The sequence below is a fragment of the Octodon degus genome, unplaced genomic scaffold (genome assembly GCF_000260255.1).
Source record: "Octodon degus isolate 3935 unplaced genomic scaffold, OctDeg1.0 scaffold00020, whole genome shotgun sequence".
Lineage (NCBI taxonomy): Eukaryota > Metazoa > Chordata > Mammalia > Rodentia > Octodontidae > Octodon > Octodon degus.
Window position 1 is genome coordinate 20,407,969 of NW_004524596.1, and position 19,609 is coordinate 20,427,577.

The following is a 19,609-nucleotide window of genomic DNA, read 5'->3' on the forward strand; positions in this document are numbered from 1 at the left end:
CTGAATTCATGCACCTACGAAATTTAAATGGCAAGGCAATACCCATCTCTGACAAAACTAAACAAAAGGGGGGATGTAAATGAAGGACCATTTTGTAGTGAAAAAATATGTATATACATATATACAAAATAGTTAGGACATACAGCTACTTTATCTTAATTCAATGAGAAGAAAGATTTGTACTAATATTGTTTGGACAGGATATCATGTCTGCATCTTGTACTATGAATAACCACTATGAACACAACAATATGCAATGTATTAATTATTGAAACTGTCCTACTAATCAGTTTTGAAACTGTCTCATTGATATTGTTTCTCAATAAAATTAATTAAAAAAACAAAGTTACTATGGTCTTTCATGTGATGCCCTTGAGAAAATTAAACTCTTAGTTTCATCTCCAAAATGAACATAATAATAAAAGAACAGCATTTCCTTCATCGAATTTTAACTGACTAATATAGGTGTCCAACAAAGAATAAGTGCTTCATAGATGTTTGCTATTATAATATTCAGAAATGAAAAGAAAAATACAAGAAAAGGAACTGGCTTTCCTTGTGTTAAATTATTGTACCTCTTACTGATATTAGATATCTAACTTGTGCTATGAATAAAGCAAAACCATAATGTCAATTGTAGCAAGAACTAGTATCTTTAGAGGTGATATCTGAAGATTTTCCTCAAGCCTCTGCATGAGAATTAAGAAAAGACTTCAAAGAAATAAAATCCTATTTCAGTTCTTTACTGAAAGAGGGTGAGATTGGTAATGTCCTTTTGAGAAAAACTTATGCCTTCCACATCTCTGACATGTTATCTCCTTTAAGTTTTAGGGCACTCCTAGGCTACTGGCAGTGTAATTTTCTCTTTTCCACAAATGGAGAAAAAGCAGATGACTAGAGGCTGTCAGTAAAAGCCTGGAAGGGTTTTGGATTTGAAAGCCAAGTAAGTGCTCCATCTTCACAGTGCTGTTGAGGTAGCCCCCTGCCATGTGATTGCAGTGTGACGTGTGGCCCGAAGAGATGGGCCAGAGTCCTTCCTCCTCAGGACCAAATGGAAAGGTGCTTCTCCTGGGGTGACTGCAGGCAACAGAGCCATCAGCTTTGCTTTTTCTGGGAACATCTGTTTTGGGGTTAGTTGTTTATTTCTGAAGAGTAAAATGCATGAAAATTCCTCTGGCCATGCTATGATTAAATTAGTTGGCATTCATCTCCCCAAGTTTTTAAGATAAAGCCATCTTGCAAATAGCGTTGTGTTTTGTTACTGGTTAGACCATAAATTATCTAAGTGAGAGATAGTGTTCACATTTGGCAGAGCCCTGGATATCTGCATTAAAATGCTCCGTGGATATTTGGAGAATGAGGAGTTAGCTGGAGGAAATGTCTTTGGTGGAGAAAATTGTCCTTTTGGAATCTGTTTCTAATGTTTCCTGCTACAGAACTTATGTTAAGCAGATTAGTTTTATGCTTTAAAAATAATCTTTTGAAATAGGCCATCCTTGAAATTAAAGAGCAAAAGACATATCTGGGATTTGGAAATTTGTAAATTCTTAGATTTCTGCAGTTACTCAGTTAATATATTTTTTCCTATAAATAAAATGAATTGTGAATTTTTTGTTTGTTTTTGTTGTTCTAGGAATTTTAAGAGCTACTCCTGAGAAGTCAATATGGAGATAAATAGAAGAGCAAAATTTCTGTGTTGGAAATTTGTGAAAGGAAGTATTCAGTTATTTAAAATTAAATGGATCTTGTAATCATGGAGAAATGATGTTTAGACTGTTGTTTTAAAAATAAAAGGGACTCAGGGTGTATATATGGTCCCTTGTACTAATTGGCTAAGCAACTCCAGCAGAAGATGACAGTATAATTAAAATAAGAGGAGGACCATGAAGTAGTTAGGGTAAGAAGATAAATCAAAGGAGTACAGGAACAAGAAATGTTTTAGTTAGGAAGGCATTTTTCAAAAAGAATTATGAGGTTAGATGAGAATAACAGTGAAACAGATGAAGTGGGAACCTGAAAATATACATAGGCTATTGCATTTCTAGTGCTTTCCTATGATTAGCTTTGAAAAGGAGATTAATGTAAGATATGAAAGAGAAAGATTTACCTCCTCTCAAGTCAGTGAAATATGAGGAAATTTTCCTGTGATGTCATCTAGCACTGTGACCAGATGGTTAAAGAAGATAAATTTGAAGAGCTGATTTTCAAATTTTAAAGGAAGTTGCCATTAGTTTTTAGTTTGGTTTGATGAGCTTCATAACACACATTTGCATATAAAAATGTTTCCATAATATTGCAGTTAATTTACTGGCAAAGAAATGAATTACATATCATTGGTTATGGTGCCAAAAAAACTAGTTGATCTGAGCATATTGAGGATGAAAGAAGCTGGAGTATTAAACCAGTTTTTTGTCAAGAAAATGGTTGCTTTCTTCCCCTCAACTTCAAATTCACCAACTTTTTTCGAATGGCTGAAATTACTTATATGACAAGAATATGATTATATAAATATTTGACTATTGATTAATCTTGAAAAGCTTAATCAACTTGACTGCTTCAAATTGGCTAATTAAAAAATAACAGTGAATTCCTTGAAAAATATTATGTCTGTTTAAATGAAGCTGGAGCATATACTTATTAAAGGTTAACCAATAGATACAAACCTAGAGGAATCTTGTCAAAGGAGTGAAGCAATAATTTGATTCTCTAACCATTTGAATATGACTGAAGGGCCAATTGAAGAAAATGTATCTTTCATTTTGTGCATTTGATTAAATGGATATTATGTTTGAATAAAGGAATTAATCCTTCTGGTCAATACTACCAAGGGGTAGTCAGTCAGACACACTTTTGTTATTTAAATGTGAGTTTGTGTGTAGCAGATATTAGTGCTGTTTTCCCAGTATTAATTCCATCAGTTGTGCATGATAAAGCTATCTCCAATATAGTAAATGACATGACCTCTAGCTTTAGGAGTGGACTCTAATTGGCTTAGCCCACAATACAGTGCCATCTCCCTTGTCACAGTAATTGGATCAGGAGTATCACATGATATGAGTTGTTTGAATTAAAGTGATGTCTTTTACATCTATTCAGAGCTGGAGAAAGAAAAGTTATATCTCCGTCTAGGTGGTGGGCTGTGTTGATATGAGTCCCTGAACTGCTATACTTTTCTACCATGAGGAGCATCAGTCTCAGGATAAAACTGAGATATCAGGATAGGAAGAGACCTTTGAATCACAGAGAAATGTACCGGTTTCCTGGGCAAGCCATTCCAGGAGTTTAAATGTCTTTTGCATGTTAATAATCAAAGCACTCCATTTACTGTGTTAGCCAATCTATGTTGAGTTCTCTGTTACTTGCAAGTGGAATTATCGCAATAAATTCAAAAATTTAACAGCACCAAGGACATAGGACTCTTATCTGTGCTTGGTCACACACAGACACAAATATGAGGTTTCATTTCTTTCCTCTTCCAAAGCTGTTTCCAGGTTGTGTTTTGGGACAGAGAGAATATTAAATAAGGAAATGATTGTCCATATCTCCATATTTTAGCTTTGAAAATCTGGATGAGACCAGGTTTACTTATTTAAACTCTTTATTCTCAAATGATCAGAGATTTACATTTACACAAATAGTAAATGATTATAACTGCAGTTCAATACGAAAACAAGAAAATTAACTTTGGCATATACTGAACCACACTTATTTTTGAGAAGCATATTTATCTTGAGAGAAGTGTTAAAGTAACCACTAATGGTTCATTAATTGCTCTTTTCCCTGGCATACTCATTTCAGTAGGTTACATGTGTCGTATAACACAGTGGTGTTTTATTTGTATTTTACATGCTCATCATAGAAATTTACATCTGTGTAACCTTGGGAAGATAGGTAACTTGATTAGATCATTGAGTTTTACAATTTATAAAGTGGTAATAAAATAATATGTTCTTTTCTTTTTGGTATCGGGGATATCAAAGACCTTGTGTTTGCCAGGCAGGCACTGTGCCATTGAGCTATATACTCAGCCCTTATATTCCTTTAAAATGACACAAGAAAATAAATAGCACAATGTCTAATGCATATTTTGTGTCTCGTACATCATGTAAATGTATATTATGATTGGTATGTGGCAGGTATGCATATGTACACATGTACTGGCACATAGAGGTTGAGCTCTCCTATTTGGGAAACATGATATCTGAGATACTCAGTAGTCTGAAACTTACCTAGTGTCAACATGATGCCACAAGTGGAAAGTCCTGCACCACAAAACTTTTTCTTCATGCACAAAATTGTTAAAAATATTGTATAAAATCAAGTTCAACCTGTAGCATTGAACCCAGATGAATTTTGTGTGTTTAGTCTTAGGTCTCGTTTTTAAGATTTTATTTTTTAATTACAACATTCCAAAAAATAAAAATTTCAAGCCAGAAAAATTTCTGTTCCTGGCTGTGGGGAAAGCTCAGTGGACCAAGCGCCTGCTTGGCAAGTGCAAAGACCTGAGTTTGATCCCCGGTACCTCATGCCTTGCCAGCCCCAGAACCCCAGGTGTGTCATTCAGGCCACCCATACTGGGCTTGGTAGCACATGCCTGTAATCCTAGTGCTGGGGAGGCTGAGACAGGAAGGTCATTAACAGTCCAAGCTGAGTAGTGAGACCCTGTGCCAAATAGATATATCGATAAAAATTTAAAAAAATATTGGTCCCAAATATTTCAGACGAGGTATACTCAATCTATATACACATACACTTATATATTTGCATATTATATCATATATTTGCATACTCATATATGTATGTCATATGTGTATGTATATATGTCATTTACATTTATACAGATACATAGAGGTCCATTTTGTAGTGCTTGGAAAATATTCAATGTTGCCTTCAAAAATCAGAATTCTAGAGGGCTGGCCTGATAGCTCAGTGGACTAAAGTGCCTGCTTAGGCACAGCATATCGGCCCAGGGTTCAATTGCTGGCGTGCTGTGCTGGCCCGACCCTGGGGCATGCTGAGACAGCGATTGATACTGGGTGTGGTGGCTCGTGCCTGTAATCCCAGGGCTTGGACAGCTGAAAACAGGAGGATGACCACGAGTCCTATCTATGTAGTGAGACCCTGTAGACCATGTCTTAGAGAGAGAGAAAAAAAAATCAGAAGTCTAGGGTTCAGTAGGTGAATTCTGGTCATGTGGCTAAAATAGAGAAATCTAAAAGAACATTCTAGGTTTTAATAATTTAAATTCCAATTGATTTTTGGATTACTATTAATTTCCAGGTTGATGAAGATATTTCATGGAGTGACTCTCAACAACTGAGAGATCACTTTACACTGCATGTTCCTTAATGCAGTGCTTTTCAAAGAGTGGGTAGAGGGCACCTGTATGACATCACAGTGGCAATTTCCATGGACCAAGACTAGACAACCTGTATGAAGCTATTTCGGAGAGGAGTAAGAAATCTGCATTGGACGCCTATCTTCTTAGATGTCCATGTACATAACAAACATGAAAGAATGCTGTTGTAGTGCCATATTTCTGCTTTTTTTTTTAAACAAGAGAATAGAAAATTCTAAAAGAAAAAAGCACAAGAATAAATGACATCACAAGCACCAGTAAACAATGAGGCCTAAAACCTTAGGTCAGAATTGGAAAGGAAATACCGAGGAATGAAAATAATTATTGAAAGAAGCATGTCAGACTGAAATTATCACAGACTGAATTCACCTAGATAGACTGCTATTTCTAAAATAATTTGTATAAATTTTAATTTTTAAATTAATATACAGGAGTATTTGGGATATATGGTTTTATGAGCTTTAACAAATGAATAGATTTGTATTGCCACATTCTAAGATGGATAAGCATAATTCTACTACCCTAGAAAAATATCTTTGCATTTCTTTGTAATTAGAATCTCACTTCTTCCCTCTTCTAAATTTTGGCAAGTATTTATTCCCTTTTAATATAGTTTTGTCCTTTAAAGGAAGTCATATAAATCATATAAGTATACAATACAATCTGTACACTTTTGAGGTTGAAATCTTTCACTCTACTTTGAAATTCATCCAAATTGTTGCATGTATAATTGATTCATTCGTTTTCATTTTTATAATATTTCATTCTTTGGCCATATTATAGTTTGTTTAGTCATTTACTTGTTGAGAGATATTTGTGTTAGCTTTACATTTTTAATGATCATCTAGAAAACAGCATAAATTTTATGTGTAGATTTTATATGAACTGAAGTTTTATTTTTCTGGGGGAAATTTTTGGGAATGGGACTTCTCTATCATAGAGTATAACTTTTAAAGGAACTGCAAAGCTGTTTTCCTGAAGATCTTTGCCATATTGCATTCCTGACAGCAATATACAGGAGTTACAGTTGCTCTATATCCTTGTCAACACTTGGCATTGTCAATATTAGTAGGTTATTTTCCTTAGCCATTCAATAGACATAAGGAATTCCTTGTTAACACAGTCAACAGAGCTGGGTGACCTCTGAAACCCTGAAGTGTAGCTGTTTTGTGACTTCTGATTCCCAGAGTAACTCAGTCTTAAACAATTAACTCCTTCCAAAAATAGTTCTCAATGATATCACTCTCAAATATGACATATGGTGCAATAAATTCCTTCTGCAGCTGCCACCAGCCATGCAAAAGTACTCACTTTGAGAACAAATACCCACATTTCATTGACAGTTTACATGTATGATGTTTGGGGTGCTAATGCTGGAGACCCACTGTTTCTCCCTAGAGCTGTGACCCTCTCTGGTTTACCTTTTATTTGTGGATGCAAATAAATCCCCACTCCCTAGGCGCAAGGGGAAGCATTTTAGACTGTTTCATTTTTTTTTTTTTCTCTGCTTTGTGGTCAGTTTCTTTGTGATTTCTAGTTTACCTTGATTTCCAGAGCTCTTCTTTTTTCTTTGCTAAGTTGTTCCTATGTGCCTCAATTTGAGGTTCCAGTGAGGATATGTTACACTTCCAGCCTTATCTATTCCACTGTGTAAAAATACCACATCTTCTTTATCCACTCTTCAGTTGATGGGCATCAGGGTTGTTTTTAGAATTTAGCTATGACAAATTGTGCTGCTATAAACATGGGTGCATATATATCACTGTGGTCTGAGGTTTTCAGTTCTGAAAAAAATATTCGGAGCAGAATAGTGCACTTGAATGGCATCTTCAATCCCAGATTTTAAAGTAATTTCCACACTGATTTCCATGGTGGTTGTACCAGTCTGTGCTCCCACCAACAGTGGAGAAGTGTTCCTTCTCTACAGCCCCTCCAGAATTTGCTATTGGCTGACTTCTTGATAATAGTCATTCTTTCTGGGGTGAGATGTAATCTCATTGTTGCTTTAATTTGCAATTCTCAAATGACCAATGATGTTGAATATTTTTTCATTTATTTACTTACCATTCATATTTCTTCCTCTGACAAGTTCATATTCATCTCAGATGCCCAGTTTTAGATTTGGTCTTTGAATCTGGGGCATCTGATTTTTAAAAATTCTTTGTGTGTTCTAGATAAAGGCCTTTGCTGGGGGACAGTATGCATAATTGTTTCACAGTTTGTGGGTTTGCTTTTTACTGTGTTGGAGATTTGCTTTGAAGTGCAGAGACTTTTCAAAAAGATGAGATCCCAGTTGATTCTTTGAAGTATTTCCCATGCAGTTTGGTTTTTGTTCATGAACTCTCTACATACCCATATGTCTTTAAGAGTTCTACCTACATTTTCCTCCAGAAGATTTAGTGTTTCTGTTTTAATATTTAAATCTTTGATCCAGTTGGACTTTGGTTTATAGTAATAGACCTATGTCTAATTTTTGCCTTGGGCATGTAGAAAGTCAGTTTTTCCAACACCATTTATTAAAGAGACTGTCTTTCTTCCAGTGAACATGTTTGCCCACTTTGTCGAAGATGAGATGATTGAGTATCTCTTCAGTTGTGAATGCAACTTATAATCTGTTCCAGTGATCCTCTGTTCTTTTTCTATGCCATAATGATTTCTTTATAGTAACTTTATAGTATAATTCAGGTCAGGGATTTTGATGCCTCCTGCCTTCTTTTGTTTCCCCAGATTGCTTTTAATATTCTGGATCTCTTCTGGTTCCCCGTGAATTTGAGGAGAGTTTTCTCCAACTCTGTGAGGTATACAGTGGTATTTTAATTGTGATTGCATTGAATATATATAACAATTTTGGGAGTATGGCCATTTTCACAATACTGTTTTTTCCTATGTAGGAGCATAGACTCTCTTTCCATTTTCTCAAATCCTCTTCAATCTCTTTTCTCAGAGTACTGTAATTTTTATTGTAAAAAATAATTTACATCCTTTGTGAGATTGATTCCTAAGTATTTCATTTTTTTGGATGTCATTGCGAAAGGCATGGTTTCCCTAATTTCTTTCTCAGGGTGGTCATTGTGTACAAAAATGCTACTGATTTTTGGGTGTTGACTTTATATCCTGCTATATTGCTGAATTTGGTGGTAAAACCTACAAGACTCTTGGCAGAGTTTTTGGCATTCTCTATGTCATGTGAAAATGCTGATAATTTCACTTCTTCTTTTCCAATCTTTATTCCATTTATTTCTCTCTCTTCTCTAATTTCTCAGGCTAACATTTCCAGAACTATATTAAATATGAGTGGAGACAGTTGACATATTTATCTTGTTCCTGATTTTAAAGTGAAGGTCTTCAGCTTTTGCGCATTTAGTATATGATGTTGGCTGTTGGTTTCTCATAGATGGCTTTTATTAGGTTGAGCTATAGACCATCTATTCCATTTCTCTGTAGGGCTTTTTTTTTATTATGAATGAGTGTTGGACTTTGTCAAAAGTTTTTTGCATCTACTGAGATGATCATGTGGTTTTTGTTCTTGGTTCTATTGATGTGGTGTATTACATCTGTCAATTTGCATACGTTGCACCATCGCTGCATTCCTGGAATGAATCCCACTTAAGCGTGATATATAATCTTCTTGATTTGCTGCATTATGTTTGCTCGTATTTTATTGAGGATTTTTGCATGTATATTCAGTAGAGAGACTGGACTATAATTATGTTTTTAGTTGACTCTTTCTCTGGTATTGGAATCAATAATAATTACCTCCAGGAATGAGTTTGGGAGAATTGCTTCCCTTTTGATTTCATTGAAGAGTTTGAGAAAAGTTGGCCTTAAATCTTCTCTAAATTTCTTGTAGTATTTTGCTGTGAGTCCACTGGGTCCTGGGATTTTCTTTGTTGGTAGGGTTTATTATTATTATTATTATTACATTTTCAATTTTGTTTTTCATTATTGGATTATTTAGAATTTGTTTATCTTCTTGAACGCTTTGACATTTCATATATAGCTAGGAAACTATTTTTTTCCTCTGTGTTTTCCATCCTGTGAGAGTAAAGTAGGCATTGATCTTCTGAATTTCAGTAGGGTCTGTAGTAATTTCCCTTTTTCATTCTTTATTGCATGAATTTGTTTTTTTCTTTTTTTTTATTAGAAGGGCTAGGGGTTTATCAATTTTATTTATTTTTTCAAAGAACCAACTTTGATTCATTTATTCTTTGTATTGTTTTCTTTGCTTCCAATGCATTAATTTCTGCTCTAGTCTTTATAATTTCCTGCCTTCTTTGGCTTGACCTGCTCTTCTTTTTTGAGGAGATAGAGGAGCAGCATAAGATCATTTATTTAGGCTTGTTCTCTTACCCAAATGTGAGAATTTATCTCTATAAATTTTCCTCTTACAATAGCTTTCATTGCATCTCACAGGTTTTGGTAGGTTGTATCTGCCTTTTCATTTGATAGCAAATATTTTTTAATTTTTTCTTTAATTTCCTATGTAGTCTGCTGGTTGCTTAAGAGGTTGTTATTTAATTTCTATATGTTTATGGTGTTTTTGTATTTTCTTTTGGCAATAATTTCCAGTCCTTTTTTTTTTTTTTTTTGCAGAACTGGGGATTGAACTCAGGCCCTTGTGCTTGCCAGAGAAGTGCTTATTCCACTGAGCCATCTCCTCGGCCCCATAATTTCCAGTTTTATTGCATTGTCACCAGATAGTACACATGGGATAATTTCAATTCTTCTGCATTTACTTAAGAATGCTCTGTGTACTAGTATATGGTCTATTTTGGAGAATGTCTCATGTGCAGCTGAGAAGAATGTATACTCTGTTGTTACTCAGTGAAGTACTCTGTAAAGGTCTACCAAGTCAATTTCTTCACAGGTTTGGTTTAGTTCTGTTATTTCTTTGCTGATTTTTTGCCTAGTTGATGTATGTCTTTGTGAAAGTAGCATGTTAAAGGCCCCAATTACTATTATATTATTGCTCATTAGATTTTTCATGTCTGTTAAAATTTGCCTTATGTAGGTGGGTGGTTCTATATTGGTTGCATATTTATTTATAACTGTTATCTTTTCCTCTTGCAGTTTTCCCTTATTTAGTGACCTTCTTTATCTGTTTCGATGATGTTGGTTTGAAGTTGATATTGTCAGCAACCAGGAGCAGTAGGCTTGCATTTTTTTTGTAGCATGGAGGATTGTTTTCTATCCTTTGACTTTTAGTCAGTGAATTTCCTTTTGAATTAAGTGTTTCTTATACGAAGCACACTTTTGGATTGTTTCTTAATCTACTCTTCTAATTTGCTTTTTTTGATTGGTGAATTGAGGCCATTTACATTGCTAGTTATAACTGATTATCTATTGGCTTATATTTGTCATGTTATTTTCCTGTTATAGGTTCTGTACTTTTTCCCTCTTTTTAATTACTTGCTCTGTTTGGTGGTTCCTTTCTGTTTTTCTTGAAGGTGTGATCACTTCTGTTTGTAGAATATCTGTCAGTGCCCTTTGTAGGGTTGGTTTGGTGATCATGAATTTCTTTAGTTATTCTTTGTCATTGAAGTATCTTATTTCACCATTGAATTTGATAGATAGTTTTTCAGGGTACAGCAATATGAGTTGGAAGATATTTTCTTTTAGGACCTGAAATACTTCATTCCAAGCTCTTCTTGATTTGATGGTTTGTGTTGAGAAATCTTCCTGATTCTGATGGGCTTTCCATGGTAGAAGATCTGTTTCTTCCATCTAGCAGCTTTTAATCTATTCTTTTGCTCAATTTTGGAGATCTTGATTATTATGTGACTAAGTGTAGATTTATTGTGATTATGGCTATTTGGAGTTCTATATACCATGCTTATCTTTATGTCAGGTCCTTTTCTTGTGTTTGGAAAATTTTCTGCTAGTATATTTTCTGCAAATGGTCTTTTTATGTCATTTGTGCTTTCTCCCACTTCTTCATTGACACCTGTTATTCTTTTTTATTAATTTTATTGAGAAACAAATAGCAATGAGACAGTTTCAAAACTGATTAGTAGGACAGTTTCAACAATTAAGACATTGCACATCATTGTCTTCATAGTTGTTATTCATAGTACAAGATGTAGACATGATATCCTGTCCAAACCTATGAATACAAATATTTCTTCTCATTGAATTAAGAGAAAGTAGCTGTATATTTATCCTAACTATTTTGTATATACAGATACAAAGTGGTCCTTCATTTGTATCCCCTTTTTTTTGTTTAGTTTTGTTAGAGATGGGTATTTCATTGCCATTTAAATATTGTAGGTGCGTGAATTCAGCAAAACAGTCCAATATAGTCCTTTAGTCCATAATAGTAGTGGATTATCTGTAGGACTGGCAATGTCAGAAGTTGTTGACGTGAGCCTTTTACAGCTCAGCATATTAATATGGTTTTACTTTTTATACCACGTTTTTATACTTTTTCTACTGGATTGTTAAGAGCAAGATAAAATGAGACCTATATAACAAGAAATGTAACTTTTGTATCTACAAGTTCAGTCAAATCCCCTTGGAATTCACCTTGAAACTCTACTGCAGTTTCTAGATCCTTTGTGTGTTTCAGCCATGTGGATGAGTCATGGCCATTGCTTGACCAATTTGCTCTCTGTAAAAGCCTGAGAAAATGTTTCTTTCTCAATGTGACTTTCCTTAGGTACACTCTACATCATGGATCACTTTCCTCTGTGCCCCAGTAGTATCCTTGGTCAGAAAATTTGGGACACAACTGAGTTACAAGATGTCACAGTACAGATCCTATTATTCTTATATTATGTTTCTTTGTGTCATCTTGTAGCTGCTCAATTGTTGTTTTCTGGTTCCTTGTTAGTTTTAAGAAATCTTTCCTTTCATGTTCATTAGCTGCACCACTGTCTTGGAGGTCTGAAGTTCTATCTTCAGTTTCATTCAAGCAGTTTTGCCAGCTTTCAGTGGAGTTCATAATTTCCTGGACAATTGTTTAAATCTCTTTCCTACATTCTAATTCTTTCCTGTACTGTCATTCAGTGTTTCTATCATTTTTCTATCCTCCTATATTTTTTTCTATGTCTTGTTTAGCTCTGTAGAGAAGTTCTTTCATGACTATTGTCATTTCTTTTTTTGACCTGAGTGATTATTTCTGATCTTATTTCTTGTGCAGTCTGATAGACTTGTTTCTCTACTTCAGTTTCTATCATTTTAGAAATTCCAGGTATGTGATTTCCAAATTCTTGTTTGTCTTTGTCTCCTGGATTTGTTTTGGATGGGCTAGAGGATTGAGATTGCCTTTTGCTCCCACATTTTGGCATTTGTGAAACTCCCAGTAATCAACCAGACAGAGTCCTGCAGGCCGCTCAGAGTCTGCCAAAGTTCTTGAGTGGCTCCAGGAAAGTTCTGTGCCTGTATGCACGGGGCCCACAGATTTCAGATCTCCTGCACCCTACAAGCCACTGGGAGTCTTCCTACGTTCTTGAAAAATTGGAGTGGCACCAGCAGAAGCTCCACACCTGAGCACTGGGGCTAAGAGAGCTCAGAGCTTACCAGAGTCCTGCACGCTGCCCAGAGTCCACCAAAGTTCTTCCCTTCTTCCTTTACATTGTGCATTTCAATAATTTTTTCCCAGAAACACAAATCTGACCAATCAGAGACCCATCTTTACTAATCTTCATAACTAAAGTCTTAGAAAGACATGATCCAGCTATACATAGATATCTAATGTTAGAAAAGAAAAAAATAGTATTTTATTTTAAAGTTTAATCAATCATAATTTCAGTTTTTAGAAATAAGTTATAAATTTGAGAAATTTAGTGCATAAAAGATTTACCAATGTTTAACAAATTTATGAAGGTAGAGTTAAAATACAATTTTTTTTCTTCTTTCTTTCTTTCTTTCTTTCTTTTTTTTTTGTATTTTAGGGAAAGGTTTAGAGGGTGTTCAGAGTCTCACTGTTAGATCAGACTCATAGTGATCCATCTGTTTATAGCCTCCAAAGAGCTGGGATTACAGGTGTGTGCCACCACACCCAGTCTCAGTTGCCATCTCAGCATGCCCTGGGGGTGGTGGGGCTGGAATGACAAGCCCGGGGATCGAACCCCAGGCCCCTGTGTCTGCTTTCAGGTGCTTTAATCCACTGAGCTATTTGTCTGGTATATAATTTTATTTTCAATGCTTTCCCCCTTCAAATAATTAATAATGATTTCTTTAGGAAAAATAAAGCATTAAAAATAATGGACAGGGCCAGAGAGATGGCTCAGTGGAATAGCGCTTCCCTGGCAAGCGCAAGGACCTGAGTTCATTCCCCGGTTCCACCAAAAAAAAAAAAAAAAAAAAAAAAAAAAGAAAAAATAATGGACATACCAACACTTGTTTATGAAATATCTATTTCTTATGATTTTATTTACAATCAATTTCTGGTAAAGGAAAATGACTCAATTCTGAGTTTTTACATAGTTAATTAAAAATATGTTTACACTTTAGTTCCTCATAATATTTTAGAACAATAACTAAGGTAGTTGTGTTGATTAGAATAATTCCAATTATTATTTATATGCCTGCTCAACTCACAGTCTAAATGCTACTTCTCAAGAACTGTTGGAATTCTCATTTTTCACATTTAAAATATCCATATATTAGTAACAAGTGAAATTGTTACTTTATTGCCTCTTGCCTTACCTCTTTCAGAAATTCCCCCTCAAATGTTGTTTCCTATTAAAAAAAAAATCGAAAACTCATCTGAAAGGGAAAACTAGGCAACTTGAATTATTGAATGTTGCAGTGCTCTGAAGATTAATCAGCTTTGCTTGCACAGAACATGAAAAATGTGTTTTCTGTTTTAGAACTATGTTTTTCTTAACTTACAGTAGAAAAATAAAGATATATGAGAATCTGTATTCTTCAAATAATTTAAAAACTCTTCTGTTTTAGTACATCTCCTGGAGTCTTTTACTGAGGAATTGAATCTTTGGATGGGTAAATATTTTGGGAAAAAATATGCCCATAGATGTAAGGTTGTCTTTATTTATAACTTATGGAGTCTCTATTTTCTTCTTGATATTGACAAAACAAAACATCGTTAATCCCTTGGTAGTACTTACAATGTTTTGAAGTTTTATTTTTCCTTAAATGATGATTTATTAAGATTTCTGAATGGCAATTGAACACTCATCTCTGACAAAAATGAACAAAAAAGGGGATATAAATGAAGGTCCATTTTGTAGTGAAAAAACAATATATATCTGTATATACACACTAGGATAGGTATACAGCTACTTTCTCTTAATTCAATGAGAAGAAAGAATTATATGAATAGTATTTAGACAAGATATCATGTTTTCATCTTGTACTATGAATAATTACTATGAAGACAACCATATATAAGGTATTAATTATTGTAACTGTCCTACTAACGTGTTTTGAAACTGTCACATTGCTGTTTCTTTCTCAATAATATTAATAATAAAAACAAGATTTCTGAAGTGAGACTTGGCATAATGGCATGCCCCTGTAATCACAGCGCTTGGGAGGCTAAAAATAGGAGGGTCACTATGAGTCCAATCTGTGTAGTGAGACTTTGTAGATCCTGTACCAAATATATTAAAAAATATTTCTGAAGCAAAAGTTTTGTTTAGCATCCAAACCTTGATTTTTATTTTTTGTCTGTTTTTGAGCTAATCATCACACAAAATACGTTACTCTAATATATGGTGGAAATGTTAAAGATTGGCTTTCATTTAACAACGTCTGGTAGAATCATGCAACTTAATCTTCAGTAGAAATTTAGAAAGAGAAATCTTTGCTGACATTCACACCTTCACAGAATAAGACCTGATATTTTATGTGTTTGGTGATGATGCTCTATGGGATGTGGTATGAGAAGGCATAGTTTGAATGGCTACAGAGGTAGTCCGTCTGCATGGCTACAAGAGACTACCCTATCCCACCATCACTAACTTTTGGCCCTACTGTTTTTGTTGGTGTTATTTGTAACCCAATGAAATCAAATTTAAAGATACATCCATTAAAACCACACATACTATCAGTCAGGCTTCAGCAAAATGAGTCATTTTATGCAATTTTCTTTTTGTACTAGCAAGATGAAAATTTCATTTTGAACAAAAGTGGAGATGAATTATGGCAACGACATTGCCTCTTATCTATGATTTTGTTTTGATGCAAACCATGATTACTAATAATAGATACATAATTTCTTCTGGTAGATTTATCTTCTTTCTTATGTTTTTATCAGGGCTTTTAGCAAGCATTCTATTCTTCAAATGATTTCCCTGTACACTCCTGGATCAGAGACTTAATAGCACAAAATGAATTATTTAAATTAGTAAGAATTACTAAGGTGTAAGCAAAGTTATTGTTTTCCTTTTATTTTTCATGAAATTCACATTTTTTCTCTAGTTTACAGGAAAGATGGAACATTTTAAAAATTCACCCCAAAATATGGCAGGATAGCCAGTCAATCAGTTGTTTTATTAATACATAAGAAAATAATACGATTTCTATTTAAGTTATCCAAAACTAGTATACTGTATTTTTTATTAGAATGTAGTTTTTTCTTTTGTTGGTAATAGAAAAATTAAACCATAAAAAAGAAACATGTAGGCTGAGCCAAAGAATTAACAAATAGTTGAGACAACATCTGTGTGCATATGAAGGCCAGAATATGCTAAAGTGAGGCTGTGTACTAGGAATGCATAAGTGAATGATAAATGATTACAGTCCCAGAGAGGGTGGGGTAGTGGAAAGATGGAAAATATGTAAAGAATTAGTTGGTTGTCTGTAGATATAATGAGCTATAAAGGAAGGTAGCATAATTAATACTAATCCAAGCTTTAGAGTAAAGAAATATCTTACTTACAACATAATTAATTAAAAAATAAAAGTAGAAATTTACTTGGCCCATAGGTTTACAGGCTGGGAAATCCAAGAGCATGGGACTGAATCTGCTCAACATCAGGTGAAGGCTTTCTGGGTATATCTTGTCATGGTGGTGGGTATTACATGGCAAGGGAGCTTGCTTTGATAAATAAAGCCACTCCTTTGATAACCATTAATCTATTAATCTATGAAAGGGTTTTTTTTTGTATTTTAGGGCATGGTCTACAAGGTGTTCATTGTCTCACTACTAGATCAGACTTGTAGTGATCCATCTGTTTACAGCCTCCCAAGAGCTAAGATTACAGGTGCACGCCACCATGCCTAGTGTCAACTGCCATTTCAGTGTGCCCTGGGGGCAGGTCCAGCATGGCAAGCTTGGGGATGGAATAATAAGGCAAAATTATTCTTTCGGGTGTGGGGGCGGGGCCGGAACTGGGGCAAGCACGGCATGCAGTACTGGGGATTGAACCGTGTCCCTGCGCTTGCCAAAGCAGGCTCATAGTCTGCTGCACTATCATGCTGGGCCCCAGTAATTTATTTTTTAAAAAATCACAAATTTAAAGCACCCTCGCCTACTTGCAGGTGCTTTAATCTGCTGAGCTATTTGGCTGGCCCCTATGAATTGGCTAATTCATTCATGAGCACAACACCCTCACAATTCAGTCACCCTTTAAAAAATCCTACTTATAAATACTATTGAAATATGCCATTGGGATCAAGTTTCCAATGTATAAATTTTTGGGACACACCCAAATCACAGCAGGAAAACAAAACCAAAACCAAAACCTTTTTTGCAGACATATAGAGGCTAAAACATGCACATTGTACCAATGACTTGGAGGAAGAAACTAATCCAATGGGCCTAAAATATAGAACATGGGAAAGAGCAACTGGAGAGGCCACAGGGGCTTGGTTACAAAGACCTTAGATGCCAAGGGGAAGGGCTTTTGGACAGCATGCGAGGGTGGCTGAGAGGCCTTAGTGTGGATGATGTCTCTTATTCACTCATAGACTTCATAGCTGGTTTTGTCAAGATAATGAATAAAATTGGTAAAACTATGTTGGTCAAAAATATTGAATTGACGTGAGATACGGTTTATACTAAGTCATACTTAAGGGCTGGGGAGTAGCTCAGCGGTCTAAGTGCCTGCCTGATAAGTGTAAGGACCGGGGTTCAATCCTTGGTACCACACAATGTGCTGGCCTTAAACAAGGTGGCACACACCTGTAATCCCAGCACTAGGGAGGCTGTGACAGGAGGATCACTAAGGGTCTGAGCCATGTACTGAGACCCTGTACCAAATAAAGAAATAAAAGATTAAAAAAATTTAAATCATGTTGAACAGCCTCATTTGTAAAATTCTCTTTCTCCACACAGTATTTTGCTTTTTACTTCCAGTGATTTATTTATTTATTTTATTTTTTTCCCTTTAGGTATTCGATAAAGGGTCTGACTAGCAGTCAGGACTCAGTGATCCTCCTTTTTTCAGCCTCTGCAGCACTGGGACTACAGGCGTGCCCCACCATGCCCAGACTCAGTTGCCCGCGCAGCGTTCCCCTGGGGTGGGAGCGGGGCCGGAGCTGGGGCGTGCACGGCATGCAGTACTGGGGATTGAACTCTGTCCCTGCGCTTGCCAAAGCAGGCTCATAGTCTGCTGTGCTATCATGCTAGGCCCCAGTGATTTATTTTTAAAAAATTCACAAATTTACTTCTTTTAGCTGACTGATTCTGTGAAATTTGCATATATATAAATATATAAAATAAAATAACCTTGTTTAGGCAAAATGGATCGGTTTAGCTTCTGATGGAAAGTTGAAGTAGATTATTTAAGAAATATATACAAAATTAAAGCATCCAATGACGACTTTCATGCAAAATTTATTCTTTGTAAAATATGTTACAGTCTTAAGGGAAGTGAACATATGTTCTAAAGCCGTAACTTTGTCCTAAAGAGAATTTGAAGAAAGCCATTTTTTTCATAATAACATTATCCCAAATTTTAATTACATCCTTAAGCCAAAAGTGTCTATGATCAGGAAATGTCAAATAATTTAGAACAATGTTCATTGAAACTGCTAACAAGAAAATAAAATGAGGTACTTGTCCAGATATTTTAAGACTTTTGTGTGCACAGGCAGAGCTTTATGGGGAAAATTTTCAAGCACTGAAAAGCATAAATAATCCTAACATGAATACCAGTTTCATTCCTAAAAGCATCATTGATTTTGTGAAAGTGTAGAACAAAATGAAATCAATTTTATTACTTACAAATGTTTTTAAATGAAAAATCAAATCCATTCCTCCAAAATAAAATAAACAAGGAAATAAAAGACACAACAAAAAGTTGGAAATACTGGAAAACATGAAGCCAAAAACCACAAAGATTTATGTCTGCTGCCTGAAAGAGAGAAACCCCATAATCCATTTCACTGCCTGATCAGCCAGTATGGTGTTTTGGTAAATGACTTTAGATTGATTGGGAAATGATGACAAAGAAAGAAAAGCCTTTTTTTTTTTTTCCCAAACAAATTGGTGGGACAGTTCCAATAATTAACACATTGCATACATTCTTCCTAGTGGTTAATTGCTGTACAAGATGCAGGCATGATATCCCATTTACAAACACTATTAGAACAAATCCCTCTATTCATTAAGAGAGTGTAATTATATATCTATTCTAAAAAAAAAGTGGTTTTAGTTCTTGATGTATTTTTTGGGGGTTCTAAAATTTTAGAATTTTTCATATATGGATATAAAGTATGCTTTTGTCAGTTGCAAAAATTAATTGAATGTAATAACAAACTAGAAATCTCTACAAAGGTAAAATATTTCATTCAGTCAATACTTTTTTACAATAGAATGGTAATGAAATATTAAAAAAAAAAAAAAAAAGAAAGAAAAGTCTGGGAGATAGGTGTAGAGCCTGCCGGCAAAGCAGCCTGACCCAGGACGGCAGGCATGAGAGCGGGAGAGCTGAGATCCGGCAGGGCGGGCAGGGCGGGCAGGGCGGCGCCCGCGACACAGGCTGCAGCCGGCACCGGAGAAAGACGGGCGTGCGCACGTGTGTGGCGCACACAATGCAGAAGACAAAAGTTGTTGTTTTCGTAATTTTTCTTACAGCTGGCGAACCTAGACTAACTCAGTGACTCTCCCCGGCCTTAGAGAAATTCTGCAGGCAAACCCCTGCCCTGCCACCCTCCTTACCGTGATTTCGCAGAAGCGAAGCAGCTCAGATAACTCCATTACAGCCATCCATGCTAAATGTAAAGGTTTTCTGCTTTGCTTTTCATTTATCCTGGAGAATTTTCAAAACCAATATTTAGTTCTTTTACCCCCCCCAAAGGAATCGGTAGATCACTTTACCAACTATATATATACCTACC